At 36.9% G+C, this 19,965-nt stretch overlaps 1 long non-coding RNA gene across 1 annotated transcript; it reads right to left on the minus strand.

Moving 5' to 3' along the window:
• Positions 1–1,445: 1,445 nt before the first annotated feature.
• Positions 1,446–16,150, minus strand: LOC121474519. Its single transcript, XR_005983423.1, has 3 exons — positions 16,044–16,150; positions 4,943–5,095; positions 1,446–1,542 (listed from the first exon to the last, which is right to left on the minus strand). It is a non-coding gene; the product is annotated as an uncharacterized LOC121474519 (long non-coding RNA).
• Positions 16,151–19,965: the final 3,815 nt, after the last annotated feature.

The raw sequence follows: 19,965 nt of genomic DNA on the forward strand, positions 1-19,965 counted from the left end.
AAATATCAAGACAAATCGAGAACCATGAGAACCATATATGTATATATATGGGTTCCTTTCTAGGGAACCACTTTTGTTTTTCTGATTTCTGAGCTGTCCTAAAATTTTAACACCTGTGGTCCAGGATTGACCCCCCCCCCAACTCTTTTTCATATCTAAAAGATTAATCTAATGAAAATTTCTGTTTTCTAAGACCATTAATTGCTCATTACTTCATTTTATTTATTAATTTTTTAATTTAAAAAATTATTTTTTAAAAAAGTTTTTTTTTATTTATTCGAGAGAGACAGAGAGACAGAGAGAGAGAGAGAGAGGCAGAGACACAGGCAGAGGGCAGAGGGAGAAGCAGGCTCCATGCAGGGAGCCGACATGGGGCTCAATCCCGGGTCTCCAGGATCATGCCCTGCGCTGAAGGCAGCTAAACCACTGAGCCACCTGGGCTGCCCTATTTATTACTTTTTTAAAAAGATTTTATTTGAGAGAGAATGAGCAGTAGGGAGGGCCAGAGGAAGAGGAAGAAGCAGACTCCTCCCTGAGCAGAGTTTCAAGGAATCTGGCATCCTGACCTGGACCAAAGGCAGACACTTAATGGACTGAACTACCCAAGTGCCCCTCATTACTTCATTTTAAAGGTCACCTTGGCCTGTTTTCACTGATTCAATCATGACTCTTCCCTGGTTCTGAATAGCCTTTCTCAAATGCAGCCAGGTAGGATCTACTTGATCCCTGTGCATTTCTGACTCACTCACACAAAATCAAGAATTAACCTATCACCAGTTATCACAGATTAACTTCTTAAAGGAAATAATGTAAAAGTTATTTTACATTACAAAAGAATAAGACAACAAATTATAAAGCACTAGCCTTGAAAATCTTAAGACTGTACTAATATGTGAGTAGGTTGTTAAGCCAGAATAAGCAAACAAGGACCTTCAGCCTTTATTCGTGCTACTGAAGATTCCTCTCCAATCATTTAGACATTTCTGCAAAGACAAAACAGATGGTTAGAGAGGATGAAAGGTGACTTTTCCTTGGCTCTGGGGAAACAAACCACCACCTCACACCCTGTCCCCACCCTCAGACACTCCTAAGTCAAAGACTGTGATTGCCAGCTTTATGGGAAAGTGGTATCCAGCACCACTTGCAGCTATAGAGCTGGAAGGGAGAAGGCTGCTGAATGATTACTATGAGAATGAACAAAGGTAGGCTGATAAAACAGGTACAGAGACTTGCCTTCACTGGCCAGATGGGAAGGGGTAAATCCAATATTAAGACTTGGAATGAGAGAGTTTTAAATATTGGTTACATTGGTTGCATATACTGGTTACATTGGTTACATTACAAATTGGTTATATGGCCTTCATCAAAATTGGCTGCTGAAATATATCATAACTACTTACCTTTGCCCCTCACCTCCCATTTCCATGGATTCCCAGAAACCTGGCAGCAACCACAGAGAACAAACTTCAAGCCTTGTCCATCCTGAGACATCTCAGTTCCCTCCTTTTTGTTTTAAAGCATGCATTTATGGGCCAGAATTTCCTAAAGAGAAGGGACAATTTGGGTAAACTTGATGTTAGATTCTATCAAAACCATTTCATAATCCATAAAAACAAGTGCCAAGTATAAAAATGTCAACATACTAAATTGTAATAAATGCAAAGCCAGATCTAAAGTAAAACTAAAAAACTGGAAAGTTCTGTTTACTTTAAATTATCAACAACAAAGCCAAGTACAAATATTTTTAATATCTATAGATTATTTTTTTAAATGCAAACATGAAACATATTAATTAGAGATTAAATTCATCTACATGACAATGTTCTACATCAGACAGTGAAGAGGTGTAAAGGACAATTTGTCATGACCATATGCTTAAATCCTTTGTAGGTTTCTTGAGGGAGAGACTATAAAAGAAGCATAACAAAATAAAAATCAAATTATTTTATTTATGAAATTGTTATTTCATTTGTTAAGGTATAGTTTGCTTAGCCTTGTTTTTCCCTCAAAAAGCAAGGGCTTTCCCTCAAAAGCAATAAACTATGTAGATAGTTTATTTTGGGAAGTGGTCCTAAGAAACAGTAGCAAAGGGTAGTGGATAGTGGAAAGGAGGGAAAGCCAGCACAAGGGAGGTCTTGGGTTGGTCACTGATGTTGGCATCTGGAATTCTCTAACAAGCGGTATAGACTGTGCCTCAGAGTGTATTATCCAGATGGATAAAGGGAGGATACGGCCTTTATCCACTAGCTTGCATCCCTCATTGGTCAAAAGTTGACCTTTGAGTATTAACTCCCTTGTGTTTGCAGGCTATGAATGTAAGAGAGTATGACAGATTCCCAAAGGGTCCTTCAAGGTGGTGACGGAAAACCATAGGTCAGAATGCAGGAGGTAAGTGGTGAAGCCAATGTGAGGTGCTATCAGCATGTACCTGTGAGCAGAGGTATGGCTGTAACAATGTCTACAGTAAAAGGTGAGCCAAGAGGAAGAGACAGGGCATAGGGAGAGTCCACTATATCTCACGTGCCAGTTCTAACTGACTTAAAGTGGCTGCTAGGAGTCTGGTTTGAGAAGAATCCATAAGCTGAATCTGGACTTGTCAGAAAAGAACCCAATGTCTGTGAGGTGGGAGTTATAGCATTTCTTAAGTCTATCCCTGTTTCATGTCCTCTGTATATACAGAGTCATAACTTTGTCTTCTTGCTTCCATCTTTGAAAGGAATGAAGTCAAGGAGGACTTTGGCTAACGGAGCAGCCAGAAACCAACACAACTTAGTTTTAAAATGCTCTTCCTCATAGGAATGTTTAGATTCCACTAGAAGATGTAATACAGAACAAAATTCTTTTGTCAATGTCTGGCAAAGCAAATCTTTCGTGAGTTGGATTGGCAGATAATAACCAATTCCTTTAGATTCATTTGCTTTCAGTTAAAGAAAATAAAACATAAGAAGCATAACAATGAATGGTTTCGTATAAATATCATCAGAAAGTGACATGATATTGACTTTTTAGAGAAGAAAAAAGAAATTTGTGGGTTATGTGTAATTCATAGATTTCTTGAGTCTTATAGCATTCTGGGCACATACTATTTGAGCTACACTCCCGTGCCATATAGTGTTGGGAAGGTCAGCTCCTTCTGTAGTACTTGTGAGGCTCCTTGGATGGGAGAAGTGTACATTCTTCTGGATGCTGTTTGTCATCTGTCCCCCAGAATTCCTACCCTGGCTTTGCCTCCACCAAACATGTGTGTCAGCACTTCTACTGACTTCTTTCTCCTTCTGTTAGGCATCAGCTACCCTTTCCTTCATTTTCCACAGTAGTTCTGTCAAAAAGCTGCTGTTGTCACAGAATTTTAATAAAGATTTGGGGATAATAGCCTACCTGGATGAAGACACTACCTGGATGGCTGATTTCACTATTCCTAAAGAACATGGCCCGGCTCTCCATAGGGGAATCCATTAATGGCCATCTTTCTCTTCAGCCATAAATGCCTCAGGTTGCTGGAGTCTGCAAGTTCCTATCTTCCCATTCCCTACATTTCCTGGGGTCCCTAATACTTTTTTCCCTTCTAGCTGCCAGGAGGAAAGTCAAGAATCCCTGTCATTTTATCATATGGCATACAATCTAGCTCCTGCCTTTTCTCAGTATCTTTCTTCCAGACTAGCCCAGGCCATTCTCTAACAATAAAACTCAGAAACAAATCTTCCCCCCCAAAAAAGTGATGAATCCTGCTACTTGTTCAGAATGCAGTTCCAGTATGTTCACTTAAAAAAAAATTAAGCCAATTTTATTTTCCTCATATATAAAGAGAAGCCCAGTTTTCCAAAATAGGCCTAGACTTAGTTTAAGTTTGAAGCCTAAGGAGTATTCCAGAGAGACGTCAGAATTTTGGATGGCCACAGAGGCTGAAGCTGGTAGAAAAAGATTTTTTAATGTAAGGATATTTAAGCTTATCCTCAAGCCAGCACAGAAGACGGACATCAGGACACATTCTCTGCCACCTGCCCCCTTCTGCCAGAGTGCTGGAGAGAACCAGGTACCAGAAATTATAATTATGATGACTTTACTCACAAATCTTATCACTTAGAGATGTCACGTGCCATGAAATAAAGACATTTTAGAATAAATTGGATCTTTAACCAGGTGGAAGAAAAGGTAAATAGAAGAAACACAGAACAACATGATTAATTAAAAGTCTTGAGTCATGGGGCCACCTGAGTGGGTCAGTGGTTGAGCATCTGCCTTTGGCTCAGGGTGTGATCCCGGGGTCCTGGGATCAAGTCCCACTTTGGACTCCCCGCAGGGAGCCTACTTCTCCCTCATCCTATGTCTCTGCCTCTCTATGTCTTTCATGAATAAGTAGATAAAATCTTAAAAAAAAAAAAAAAAAAAAGAAGTCTTGAGTCATGAACTAAGACCTTTTACACTAGGATTAGAAAGTCCAGTTATTTCCCCCAAGAGTTTGCTCCCCACTCTAACCTGAGATGAAATAACCCCCCCCTGGTGTGGGAGGTAGAATTTGAGATGATTTATTTCTTTTCAAATTGGAGGGTATTTGGAAAAAGCAGACCTTTGTTATTAATGCTTAAAAGCACCCAAGTGTTTTGTCATTGCTGATGATGAATAAAAGAGATTCTGAGTGACAGAGAAAGCTACCTGTCCTACCAACTCACAGCACTTTGTGGGGGCCCTGAATCATGCTTATGCCAGGTGACCAACTGCATCCTACACCATAATGTGTGTGTTGAAATTAATTAAAGCTATGGAGGAAACCTATGTGTCTGCAAGCAAATACTCTATTAGAACGTTTCTAATGTCCTTAGTGAGAGGTAAACTAGGAAGAAAAATGGTCTTGAAAGAGTTATTCTGAAATTGGATTAGTTTCCCATTCAAGAAATACAACTGTGTTCCCTTCAAAGTGATTTTCCAAGTCAAAAATACTTACAGAATTCTTCATAATACTTTGAAATGACACACTCTTTTACACATTGTTCTTTCAGGAAATTGATTTTTATTCTTCAGACACCAAACTTGCATTCAGCAGAGCCAGGAACTCAGGGGCAGACATCTTTGTGAATAGCATTTTGCTTTGTCATTCCTAAGAACCAACAGAGAATTGGCTCAAGTGAAGGAGTGTGAGTTGGGGACTGGGCATGCTCTGGGCATCATCCTCACTGTGAGCCCTATTGCCAGCTCTGCCATTTCTAAAAATGAAATGTGCTTGGCTTCTTGTAGATAGAGTTCTTACACAGTGTTATCAAGTAAATTCTGTATCTTTGATTGTATCTTTGATTATTCCCATCCATCCACATGTTATTTCCTGAGACCCCCCCCCAACAACCTATCAGATGCCATCTGTAGAAACTTTTGCTGGCACAGATACCACCCCAGGTTTCAAACTTGCTTTCCATCCTAATGCCTAGGACTCAGCCTGGCCCTGTTCTGGATGGTGCAGCTGGCCAGAATCTAGCTTTTGCCCAGCATGCTGCCTCACAGGACTTTTTCCTCTGCTCTGTGTACTGTAGCCCCAGGTTAAGCAATGGTCTATGCTCTTGCCAGCATGAGTTACCTAGACATTGTACTCCAGGTCAGCCCAGAAGTCCTGAACATTCTTTTCTCAGAGGAGAATGATTACTTCCACCTTGTTAGAACATTTAAGGAGCCGTAGTCAGCTATGCATCTTGTCAACTTTGCTGTTATTTTGTGGCTTCTTGCTTTGAAAATGTGATTAATACTTACACTTAAGCCACATTGTCACCATCTAAGTCCCCATCTTATCTACCTCACAGCTACATCTGGAGTCCTTATCTTGATTACTAAACTGCTACCGAAGTTTCTCTGGGACTGACTGGCAGTGCTGCTTCTTCCTACCCCCCTTCCTAGTGAATAGAGATCTGTCCTTGGGTACAACTGCCACATCTGAGTGGCTGATGCCCATGACCAGGCCAATCCAAGGTCGGTTTCCTTCCTGCTTGGCACTTTCTCCATACTTCACCATAGCCAGTTCTGTGTAGCTTGGCTGTTGCTCCTCTCTGCCCACTTGCTTCAGCTCATGCCAATGGACTATCACTACAACTATGCCTTCTGGGGCACTGGGTGGCTCAGTGGTTGAGCATCTCCCTTTGGCTCCGGTAGTGATCCCTGGGCCCTGGATTGAGTCCTGCATCAGGTTCCCCACAGGGAGCCTACTTCTCCCTCTGCCTATGTCTCTGTCTCTCTGTGTCTCTCATGGATAGATAAATAAAATCTTAAAAACAAAAACAAAACTCTGTCCTCTCCTGTCCCCCGGGTCTTGTTGGCTCCTTGTCCTAGCCATCTCTTGCTTTTTAAATAATGTATCAACATCCAGTAACAATAATATTATGCAAACTTTATCGAACACTTCCTTAATGCCAGTATTTGGCTTATTATCATCTGTAAGCCTCTCGACATCTTAGGTGTGTCTCATTACCCCATTTTCTAGATGAGACGAACCAGTTTGCAGACCATATAACCAGAAGGTGGCTGAGCTGGAGCCAGGCTGGATCTGGCATCAAAACTAAGCTCCTCCTTTTCCCCCAAACTACCCTCCCCTGCCCCTCCTTTGAAAAGAGTTGCAGTATTTTACCTTTAATCATGCCCAGTACTATTATTTTCATTTACAGGTGAATACACTGAGACTCAGGGACCTCAAGAGTGAGGATGCCAGTATGAGTCAAATCTGACTGAAAACTTTCCTCTTCCCACTACAGGATACTATCTTCCACGATGGCACTTACTTTTTTAATCAGTTGCATACTTGCTTTGTGAACACTCAGAATTCAGCCTGCAACCAGTTTTAAGTACCTCTATAATAAAGTCTTTTGTAAAAATAAATAAATAAGTAAAGTCTTTTGTTATTGCATCTGAAATGTGGCTTTGGACAACAACTTCTTCCCTTCTGCTTCTCTGTCTCCTTCTCAGCTTCCTCCTCCACTTGTCCTTGGAATGATTCATCTTTCCATCTTCTCTTCAGCAGGCATAGCTTGTCCCTGAGGATACTTACAGAACTTAAAATATCAGCCAGAATGCCAGCTTTAAATTACAGTGAGAAATGGAGCTATCAAGCTCTCCGGTGACTCATGTTTGTTGATCGGTACCCTCTCTCCCTGTGGGCAAATCTACGTGGGATGTTAAATTTATAATTGGGAGATGAATTGGAACAAGAGAAATTAGATGAGGTGACTGAGTGTGACAGGTTACAATGGTCCGATGCATTCATTTCTGCATTTGGGATTTTGCTGCCACAGGCTCTGGCTGGTTAAATCCTTGGACTGGGGACACAGACTCCCAGATGGTGCTACCGTAGAGTGTTGAAAAGTTGTTACTGTGCTCAATATACCTAAACAACTTAAAAATTTTTTAAACTGAGATATGCAGTCGGTATGAAAATATTGATGGAATGTGTGTAAGGTGTAAAGAAATACAGTGAACATCCACTTACCCACACTGTCCAGGCAAGAAACAGAGTATTACTAAGAATGTCGAAGTTTCTTGTGTGTGCCCTTTCTTTTTTCACTTAACTATGATCCAGGATTTTGCATTTGTGATTTTATTCCTTTTCATAATAACATTACCTTTTCCCTGACTCCCTAAACAACATCTTGGCTTTGTATGAGTGTAGTAATCATGCCATATATATATTTTTTTATCAAATTTTTCTTTAATTCATGTTGTTTCATGTAGCTGAAATTTATTAAATGTCACTAGCACATAGTAATCCATTGTAATAGCACACTCCTTATTTATCTCTCCTGTTGTTGATAGGCATTTGGATTGCTCAGAATTTGTTGAAATGATAAACAGTGCTTCTATGTACAATTTGGGATATTTGTCTTGGTGCATATGTGCATGGATTGCCAAGAGTGGAATTCTTGGGTCATGGGGTATACACATTTTTAGTATTATTAGAAAATGATAAATTGTGTCTGATTGTAGGAACTATAGATTCTACTATCAGCAGTATAAAACCCATGCTTTTCCTACATCCTCCCCAGCATGCAATGTTGCCAGACTTTAATTTCCATTCTGGGTGTGATATCTTATCTCATTGTAATTTGAATTTGCACTTCATCTTTTCTAATAAAGTTGAGCATCTTTTCCTGTGTTTATTTCCATTTATTATTATTCATCTGTAGAGTTCTTGTTCAAAATTGTGCCCTTTGTTATGGAGTTGTTTGTTTTTCATTGATTTTTAGGAGGTTTTGTGTTTGTTTTTTTATTTTTCAACATATTTAAGGATGTTAATCTTTTGTCAACTTTGTGTCAAAAGATCTCTTTTCCCAGTTTGTGCATTTTTCCTTTAATTGCTCTTATATCTTTTGAATGAAATGATAGAATTTAACTTTTCCTTTACAGTTTGTGTGTTTTAAGAAATCTTTCCCTATATGGATGCCATAAAGATATTCTCCTTTTTTGTTAGTTTTGCCTTTCCCATCTAAGACTTTAGTTTAATGAAACTGGTTTTTAAATATAGTGTATGATAGGGTTATAATTTTTTATCATTTGTGGATACCTAAGTATACCAAGATAATTTACTGAAAAGTACATTCTTTCTCTAATGATCAGTCAGTATCATATAAGTAGATCTGTTTGGGACTTTCTCTCCTGTTTCATTTGATGATCTTGTGACAATACACTCTGTTGTAATTATTAGGGCTTTATAACAATTCTAATTATGTGATTAAGTACCCTTTTTTCTTCTTCATCTTGGCCCTTTGCACTTCCATATAAACTTTTAAATCAGTTTGTCAAGTACCACGAAGTCTTTTTTGGGATTTTGATGGGAAGATCATTGAAGTTACTGATCTGTTTGGGAAGAATTGGTGTTTGTATGACATCAACTCTTCTTATTCATGTATATGATTTTCATATCTATATTTAGCTAGGTTTTCTTTTTCTTTCAATAAAGCTTTATAATTTTCATTATAAAGTTCTTTGCACAGTTTTGTTATATTTATTCCTAGACATTTTATAATTTTGATGTTACTGTATATATCTCTTTAAAAAGTTTATATTTGTTGAAATTTTTTCTTATATATTGAGTTTTATATCTTGCAACTGAATTAAATTATTTTATTAACTTTAATAATTTATCTGTAGCTTTTTTTCAGGTTTTTAATTCACAGAGTATACCCACAAATATTGACAGCTTTCTTTCTTTCTTTTCAGTTCTCATACCTTTTATTACTTTTTCTTGCCTGATTACTGGCTATACCCTCCAGTACAGTGTTATACATATGGTGCTAACAGATGCCCTTGTCTTGTTCTTCAGCCCAAAATGAATGCTTTAAATATTTTACCATTATGTTACGTTGCTACCTGTAAATTGTAAATTTTTTGTAGTTGCCTTGCTAGTTTAAGGAAGTTGTCTTTTATTTCTCACTTATTTTAATTTAGGAAAAGATGTGGAATTTCATCAATTGCATTTTCTATTTCTGTTGAGATGATTATGTGATTTCTCCTTTGGCCAGTAAAATAGTTATATATATATATATATATATATATATATATATATATATCCATACTTCTGGATTGTGTTTGCTAATAGTCTAATTTTTGTATCTATGTTCACAAGCGAGATTGATCTGCAATTTTATTTTCATGCTCCACTGGGTTTTGTATCAAAGTTTTAGTAGCTTCATAAAGTGAGCTAGAGACATTCCCACTTTTCTATACACTGAGATAGTTTGTATGAGGTTGAAATTATTTTTCCTTGAATGAAGACTTACTTGTTTTTTGAATATGTGTTGGAAATTGCTGACAACACTGACTGGACCTGGTTTTTCCATAGGAAGGTTTTTACTTTTGATTCAATTTCTTTTATAATATGACTGTTTACATTTCCCATTTCTTCCTAAGTAAATTTTGGTAAGTCATATTCTTTTTCTAGAGGCTTATACATGACATCTGAGTTTCCAAGTGCATCACATCAAGTTGTTCATAGTGTCTACTTACTATCTTTTTAATCATGGAAGCATTGTTGAGTTTTTATTCCTAACATTGTTTATTAGTGTCTCTTTACTTTTTCAAAAATGCGTCTTCAGAGATATTTGTCCTTTTTATGTGTTCTGTCAAAGAACTTTGATATTTTTTTTACCTCGGCATTTTTCCAGGTAAGTTTTCTATCCTCTGATAAAATCATTTCCTCTGTCAAGCAATGGCATTCAGGATTGGATATTATACTGGACTTTGAAAAACCACTTTTTCTCTCACAGGTACTTTAAATGCTTCTTGAGTATAAATACTTCTTGAGTATAAATATGGATAGAACTCTACTTGGAAAAATAATTATGAAACCAGTTTAACTGAGGAATTAGGATAATAAATGTTCCCTGTACAGTCTTAAGTAGGAGACAGACGGGGTGCTTATACAAACCTCTCACCACTTGACCTCCATGAGCTTTCGCAGACATGTCTGAACTGGTTGGTTTTCAAATCCTCTCAGCAATCTACCAGAACACAGCAACCATCAGAAAAGGACAAACAGAACTCTGGCTGCTTCAAGCAGGGGGTGAAGATGAAGAGTGGGATTAGGTATGAAGGTCATAGAATCTCCGTTTCCAATGTTATTTTGCATTGCACTCTCTCATCTTTCCCGTTAGCTAAACAGAGTCATATACTGGTATCTAGATAGGACCTACACTTGCTTGCTTTGCTTCAGTTTTTCCCTCAGCTTGGAATTCTTATCTCATATCTCTCTTTTGCCTAAAACATCTATCCTGAAAACATACAATGGACACTTAGGGTCTCTACCTAGCCTATATCCCACCTTCTTTGAGTTCCTTTCACTCTGCTCATAGTTGTGGTTTTCTACTGGTTTGTTTGTTATACACAACCCCTCTACCCTTATCCTTGCTAATATGACCAGATTTGATATCTGAGGTAGGATGAATAAGCAAAAACTTCACTATATTTTAAGAAGGTACCTCAAATTTTTTTCTTGGAGAGACAGACAGACAGACAAACCAAGAAACAGACTTTTAACTGTAGAGAACAAACTGATGGTTACCAGAGGGGAGGTGGGTGGGAGGATGGGTGAAATAGGGGATGGAGACTAAGGAGGGCACTTATGATGAGCACAGAGTGATGTATGGACATGCTGAATGACTATATTATACACCTGAAACTAATATAGCATTGTATGTTAACCAACTGGAATTTATAATATTTTTTTTGTGGGGGGTGGCTGGTCACTTTTTCCAGGGAGAAATCTAACTTCCAACTTGGGGTAAATATGTGATTGCCAGTATTCTGGGAGTCCAGCAAGCTTTCCCTGAAAACATCTGTTTTCAGTTTCAGAGCCTTATTCTTCACCTTCACTTATACCTGGAGTTCCATAACTTTCTGGCCCTTCTCACCAAAGTATAAGTGCCCACTCTTCTGCCAAGGTTGGGGGAAACTGAATTCAGGCTTTGGAAGTTCATCTGAGTGTCAAGATTGTTTCTTATATAATTTTTTGACAGTTCTTCTGTTTTCAGTCCACCAAACCCAGGTCCATTTTTATTTGGGTTGCTTTTTGTTTTGTTTTGTTTTTTTTAAATATGCTCCAGGCCCAGCAGGGAACCCAACACAGCACTTGAACTTACAACCCTGAGATCAAAACCTGAGCTGAGATTGAGTCAGAGACTTGATTGAGTCAGAGACTTAACCAGCTGAGCCTCTCAGGCACCCCTGGGTTGCTTTTATATATTGTTGAGTTTTAAAGGTTTTTCACACATTTTAAATATGACTCCTTCATCAAATATGTATGATTTGCAAACATTTGCTCCCATTCTGTGAGTTGTCTCCTCCCTTTCTTGATGAGGTCCTTTGAGGTACAGAGGTTTGTATGCATGTATGTATGTATGTATTTTAACTAGGCTTCACCCAGAGTGGAGCCCAACATGGGGTTTGAACCCACGATGTGAGATCAAAGCCTGATCTGAAATCAAGAATTGGATGTTTAACCGACTGAGCCACCCAGGTGCCTCCAGAAGTTTTTAATTTGATGAAGTCCTACTAGCTATTTTTCTTTGTTGTTTGTGCTTTTGATGTTATATTGAAGGATCCACTGCTGAACCCAAGGTCAGGAAGATTTACACCAAACAGGATTTCTTCTAAGAGTTTTGTAGTTTCAACTTGTATGCTTGTTTTTGATTCAGATGGAGTGAATTTTTTTTATATGATATGAGGTAAGAGTTGAACTTCATTCTTTTGCATGTGGCTATTCAGGCATTTCTGCACCATCTGTTAAAAAGACAATTCTTTCCCCATTGAATGGTCATGGCATCCTTGTTTAGAATCAATTGGCCATAGATAAATAGGTTTATTCTGAGACTCTTGATTTTATTCCATTGATCTTTATGTCTACACTTATACCAGTGCACACGGTCTTGATTATTGATGTTTTGGCATAAGTTTTGAAATCCGGATTTATAAGTCCTCCAACTTTGTTTTTCAAGGTTATTTTATTTTATTTATTTCATTCTGGGTCCCTTGAATTTCATATGAATTTTAATGTGAGCTTTTCAGTTTCTGCAAAGAAGCCAGGTAGAATTCTAACAGATTGCCTTGAACCTGTTGATCAATATAAGGGGTTCCATAGCAATTTCTTCCATTTCTTCCACTCTTGTCTAGAGTGATATATCTATCCCCTTTCATAAGATATTTTGGTAGAGAAAATTGTAAGAATAGGAAAGTGCATGTTTTTTAAAATACCATATTTTCAATTAAAGTGTTGTTATTACCTGCTATTTTCTAGAATCTTCTATTTTTCTTATGGACCAGAATACGGAGCACTGAATTTGAAAAAGGGAAATTATCATATTAAATATATACAAATCTTGTCCTTTCCGGGGTGGGGTGGGTGGGTGGAATAAAAGCCCCATACAGGAAAGAAGGACATATATAGTTTATAATTCAGTTTGTATTCTGAATGAAGATTAAATAAATTTTTAAAACCCTCTTTCCACTGGAGTGAGATGCTAGAAATTCCATAAAGTTTGGCAAAGGGAATAAGAGGTATTGAGAGGTAGTAAATGTTGTTCTTTGCACTTCAACATTGTTACTAGCAATAACAATAATACCATTATTTACGTAATTTTTCATAGCTTATGAACTAAATTCACATACATTATATCTACATTGTATCTCCTTCTATTTTAAATTAATTTTATTTCACTACCGGGACACCTGGGTGGCTCTGCGATTGAGCATCTGCCTTGGGCTCAAGGACGTGATCCCAGGGTCTGAGATCAGGTCCAGCATCGGGCTCCCTGAAGGGAGCTTGCTTCTCCCTCTGCCTGTATGTCTCTCTGAGTCTCTCTCTCTCTGCGTCTCTCATGAATAAATGAAATCTTTAAAAAATCTTTTATTTCACTACCACAACAAATAGGCCTTTTTGTACCTACAATACTAAATTTCTATAAATGTGTGTTTGGGGGCTGTTGTCTTCTGTTTGACCTATGGTATCCAAGCACAAAGAGCAAAAGTTATCAACCTATTTTGTGCCATGGACATTTTAGCAGTGTGAGATAGAGATATGAGATATTTTCCTAGTCAGAAAAATATATTTAAATACATAAAGTAAAATACATAGGATTATAAAGAACACCAGTTATATTAAAATATAGCTATTAAAACATTTAAAACCATATTTTATATAGCAATATATGAGTGAAAGACTAAAAAATTGTCTTCAAGTATGAAAATCACCTTTAAGTTATCTTTAATGCAACTTCTACACTAAATAAATATTGTTTATTATCTAGTACAATAGCTAGTGTTGCCTGAGGATTTTATAATCCAAATTCAAGTTTAATGTCAGGGTAGCCTCGACTGAGGAAAAGAAAAATGGAATGAAAGGGAGAGTCTAGTAGACAAAAAATAAACAAAAATTAGTTCAAATCTTTTCTGGTGGTTTTCATGCATCAAAAACTTAATTCAAACTTGGAATATACTTATCAAAAAGCAAACAAATTAACAGAAGAAATGTAATTTTGTTATATTAAGACCCTCTGAAAATGTGTTATAGAGAACATTACAAAGGACATCTCTGGATGTCAGGATTCAAATCTGCATGTGACATGAAGAGACAAATAAAATTCTGTTTTGTTTTTGTCTCCCTTCCCTTCTACCTGAATGAATATGTAAATTAATCAACGTGTATTTTTTTAGAATATGACTTAACAGAAGCATTGGATGGGCTTACCTGGCTGAACATGTCAACTCCAATTTATTCTTTGACCTTGTGATTTTATTCTTTTGGACACTGTTCTTTAAAAAAATTAATAAAAATAAATTTACCTTTTTCCAGATTTTTCAGTGTCTCTGGAAGTATCAAGTCTAAACGCCTATCATTAATGCTCATATAACTCCTAGTAGGTTAATCACTAGGTAGATGACAGCTAGGTTCTTAGCACCATGAAGTAGCAAAGAAGTGTCTGGTAGGAAAGATGCAGGATATATAACCAGATGACTTTAATATCTGCCCTGCATACATTTAAAAAATGTTGTGTAAAATCACATCATGCTTCCTACATGCTACCATGTTCTTTAGCTCTTTTGTGTGGGTCAGAGTCAGGAAGGTAACTAAAAGGTGAAGTGAAAAAGAATATTAATTTTTGATGATTTTGTGCAAACTCAACCTGCTGGCCCCATTATGAGGCTCAGAAGTGCTAGAGAAATTTAAGATGCAGTTTCTATTCGAAGTTTCTCCTTGGAATGTGCCACCTTTAATTTATGTATCCATCTAACCAGCCATCAGCGAACAATTACAGCAAACAATTAATGAAACAATTGTTTCATGCCGATGCCAAAAGAGCAGAGACTGGTCAGAAACCTCTCATACCCTCCCCACTCAAGTATAGTTTCAGAGTTGTGGAGTTATGCATGATATTATCTTTTTTCATTATGTTTTCTTCGATTCGACCCTTTCCAACCATTTCCCCAAACGTTCAGGCCCCTAATTGAAGAGACCCTTCTCTGTAGAATAATGCAAGATTTTGTCAAGCCATGGGAGAGAGAATTTTTGTGAAAGAAGCTAGAAAATTATCTGACCAACTCTTAACACATGCACACACGTATTTCTTATTTATTGAGTGGGAGTGACGCAGAAAGTAGCATGAGTATGTGACATGTGGACAGAGGTATGGCAATGCGGTGGTATGAGTCCAGATCACTGTTGAAATCATTAAAAACAAGCAACAGATATTTTTCATTTCAATGCACCTGAAGGTGCCTACACAAAGACTATAGTTAAAATGATCAAAATAAAATTAATTTTAATTATGGAAAAAAAATCTGGTGGATGCCACAAACTCATCTTAGATGGCCATTCCCAAACTAAATGTGGGAACATACTACATTACAAGTTTATGCATTTTGAAGAACACAATTTTTTTAAACACAATTTTTTTTAAAGCAATAAGAGTTTTATTAAGTGAGGATAGAGAAAAAGCTCTCAGGAGTGAGAGAGTCCTGAGAGGGTTGCCAAAGAACACAATTTTCATGTTTTCTTCCTGTCTCTCTTTTTCACTTAACATTATATCCACCCTGTCACAAACTCCATTTGAGAAGGTAAGAGACAAAACTATAATTTAAAGCATATCAGTGGGGTGGTTTTTGTCTGCATTTTAATTTTACTAATCAGAAATGTTAGAAAGACAACTACAGTCAGAATCAGAAAATTTCTGTGGAGTGGGGTATCATTTAACCTCTCTACATATCTGTAAAAAATGGCAATAAGCATAACTTGCCTACCTACTCCATGAGGTTGTACCTCATGGTTGTGAAGTTCAAATAAAATTATCACATGAAGTCTCACTTCTTTAACCAAGAAAGTACTGTACAAGTATAAGATATTATTATTTTATTGTTAGTTTGGTATGCTCTGTGCTTTTCAGTCTGCTGTTTCGTTAGATGTATTTCTTTCTCATTATGCCACTTTTAGAAGCTGCTCCATGGAATGGAAATAGATCTTCTTTTATTGATCGTTATATCTAACAGTCTAATGGAAATGTAGTAGCACGTATGCAGGAGACACTCACCATCACACCGAGGACAGAGTAGTGTAACCTTGTTATAAAGAGTGTCACCGTTTGCAGGTTATATGAGGATTCAACACTGTCTTCTGTCTGCAGGATGATTTACAGCGTGTTCTGTAATGGAAGATTATAATGCTGCAATCAGAGAACAGAGTTCCCACTTGCATTACAGAATAGGCCATACATAATTCTGTTCACAGGATGCACCGTCTTCCCTTAACGGTCAGAATAATATAGTAGCAGAACAGCAAAAGAAAGTAATTTGGGAAATAAAACCGACCTGTTATTAAGTGATGCATAACACTGATAGTTCTCAAACTATTCTTTGTTCTCATTACATTTTTATCTTTCTCAGAGAGAAATTAACAACAGTAATACCTTATGTAAGAATGCTATATTGCACCTTATAAACAGCTTTTATGAAATATACCTGAATCCCTACTGCATATTAATAAAGTGAAGGGGACAGAGGTTCATTTTCATTTTATACAGAGGAAGATCAGGTTAAAAAATCGGTTGAAGAGCTTGCTGAAGATTACACCCCTCATTAGCAGTAATTGTCAATCAAACCCGTTCTGATTGAGTGTTTCTGTTTTTCTTTCTCCACATCAGATATCTTCTAAAAGTGTATACAACACTGCAAACACCCCAGGTGGGCATTAACTATACATCGGAGAGTTCTTCTGGTTTGTAGTAGAGGAGATGCTGGAGTTTGTCCTCTAGTGGCACAACAAGCACACACAATCCTGAGTGAATTAAAAGGAAAGTAACCACAACATCACACAACAAGAAAAAGATCACCATAGTTATTGTTAAAAATTATTTTTTTTTAAAAAAAAGTTCAAGATTCCTAATTTTCTAGTTGGATATATATCAGTTCATTGAGTCAAATATCAAAGTTGTTGACATCTTTTTCAATGATTGTCAAATTATTCCTGTTCTGCAGGTGGTATGAAATGTACTCCCTTTATTTTAAGAGGAGGAGTTGTGGGATATTTGCACTGAGCTCATGGCACATTCTTTGTTTCCCTGGTGATAAAAAGCCTCAGCCATAAGGACAGCTCTGACAAGTGAGGTAGCCATCTCACCCAGGGAGGAGGATTTTGGCCTTCCAGTTCAATCTTTATTGCAGATACTACTAAAACAATCTTAGAAGAGTCCCATTCATATTTATATTTGAACTCTGTCCTTTGTTACATAAGACAGCAAAGCAGAGGCATTGCTTTTATGTGTGGCATCAGAGAAATCCTTGCTAATGGCCCTGTTCCTAGCTTATGTAATATAAAGCAGTTCTCAGTAACAGTAGGGACATGGCAGAGAGGATTGCTTTAAAAATTGTAAGAAGTTTGTACAGAAAGGGTGTGGTATGCATCAAGATGTGTTGTCCTTACTTTCACATTATGTTGCATTCACACCACCTGAGTATGATGGAGATTTGGCAATTATCTAGGTAATGTGGTCAATATTAATGGACAATCTGGTTAATTTGGCTTTTAAAAGGAGTTTTTTTTTTTAAGATTTTATTTATTCATTCATGAGACACACAGAGAAAGAAGCTGAGACACAGGCAGAGGGAGAAGCAAGCTCCATGCAGGGAACCTGACATGGGACTTGATCCCAGGACTCCAGGATCACGCCCTGGGCTGAAGGCAGGCCTTAAACCGCTGAGCCACCCAAGGATCCCTAAAAGGAGATTTTTAGCAACAAGAAGTGAAATACCAAGAGAGCTCTTAAATGAATTTCCTTTAAGTTAAATTGCAATTCCTGACTTTATTTTCCAATTACCATATGATGTTTCAATAGTCTTTTTGCCATAATAACTTTGTTCTTAAAGAGTCCCTGGCTTCAATTAGTTCAAAGTACATTTGGGTATATGTAGGTTACCAGTTTCTGTCCAGCTTTATGAAGTGAATTTGATCTGCGAACATTGGTTATTCTGTTTCACTGTCATTCTTTTTTGAATTCTAGCCATAATGATTCTGATTTCCTTGAGCAATTTCATATGTATATATGAAAATTATGTGTGTGTGTGTGTGTGTGTATATATATATATATATATCACATAATTCTTCATACATTTAGAAGAATAAATTTTTATGTTCCTTACTCCAAAATTAGTAAACTAGACTTATCTTCTCCATTGTTAGACCATATTGCATTTATTTTTGTAAAAATAAATTTTATTTAAGCAACTATTAAGCATGTATTGATTTTATACAAAGTGTTGAACTCAGTTTTAGGTTGACTCTATGAAATTGCCAACAAACAACCACTTTTGACCTATAAAAACTTCAGTCTCATGCTATTTGGTCTGATAAATAAGAGATGCTGCGAGTATTAGTGGCAAAAGAAAGATAAGGTAAAGAGGAAAGTTGTTTTGGAAGCAGTGACATTTAGAATTTGACCCAACATGATTAGACTATGGGAGAAAGAGTAAAAAGACTATTCCAGAACACAATATACAAGAATATAGAAGTAGAAAAATATAAAGTGTGTTCTAGAGATTCACAAATTGTTGAGTTGCCCTGATATGCATGTGGAGTGGGCAATGAACGTGAAAAGAAAGCCTGGAGGAAGATCAGGAAGGGTTTACATGACAACGGATGTATATTGCCTTTTGCCCTTCAAAGCTATATTTACCAGCTGGTCCTTGTGAAGATTTGCAGTCTGCATTCACATCATCCAAGTACTTCAAAAAATATCAAATCGTGAATTTAGCTTAATATTAGTTTAAATTGGTTTTAGACCAAGGCCTCAAAGATTCTCCACAAATAATATTTCAAGGACAATATGCAGCCCACAATCTAAAATCACAAAGCATATACGCGAACAAGGTACTAAGAATGAGAAAAAGTAAAAGCAGAAACAGAGCCATAAGACAAGGACGAGAATTATAAAGAAATATTATATAACAATTTTGTAAGTTTAAGTAAATAAAGGAAAAGCCTACAAATACCCTCAGGGAATTGGAAACTATAAAAATTAGTATAGCAGATTTTGAAAAGAGCCACATATAACTTTTAGAAATTATAATAGTAGCATTAAAACTAAATGGACCAACTCTTAAAACTCAACAATGGGAAAGGAACAGCAGAATTAAAAAGTGGGCAAAAGATCTTCACAGAAACCTCACCAAAGAAGACATGCAGACAATAAATTAATGTATGAAAAGATGCTCAACATCCTCTATTATTAGGGAATTGAAAACGAAAAAAAACGAGATACCACCACACACCTATTAGAATTCTAGGCTGAAATCCAAAACATTAATAATACTAAATACGGGCTGGCCAGTATGTGGAGCAACAGGAAATCTCATTTACTACTTGTGGGAATGCTAATTGAGACAGCCATTTTGGAAGACAGTTTTAACAGTTTCTTAGAAAGCTACACATCGTCTTACCATACAATCCAGCAACTGCACTCCTAAGTATTTACCTAAATGGATTGAAAACTTATGTCCGCACAAAACCTGCATGCAAATGTTAACAGCAGCTTATTTATACTTACCAAAACTTGGAAACAACCAAGGTTTCCCTTGGTAGGTCATGAGATAAACTATGATATTTCCACATGATGGAATATTAGTCAGTGTTAAAAAGAAATGAGCTATCAAGCCATGAAAAGACCTGTAAGGATGTTCCTTGCATATCTCAAAGTGAAGGAAGCCAGTCTGAAATATGATATTTTGGAAAAGGCAAAACTATAGAAATGTAAAAAGATCAGTGTTTGCCAGGGGCTCAGGTATGGAGAGAGGAGAAGGAGGGATGAATAGGTGGAGCAAAGGGGATTTGGGGGGGCAGTAGAACGAGTCTGTACATTACTGTAATGATGATACATGACATAAGGCAGTTGTCAAAACTCAGAAAACTGCAAGACACAAAGAGTGAATCCTGATATGAACTATGGACTTTAGTTAATAATA

The sequence above is a fragment of the Vulpes lagopus genome, chromosome 13 (assembly GCF_018345385.1).
Source record: "Vulpes lagopus strain Blue_001 chromosome 13, ASM1834538v1, whole genome shotgun sequence".
In the NCBI taxonomy this organism is placed as follows: Eukaryota; Metazoa; Chordata; class Mammalia; order Carnivora; family Canidae; genus Vulpes; species Vulpes lagopus.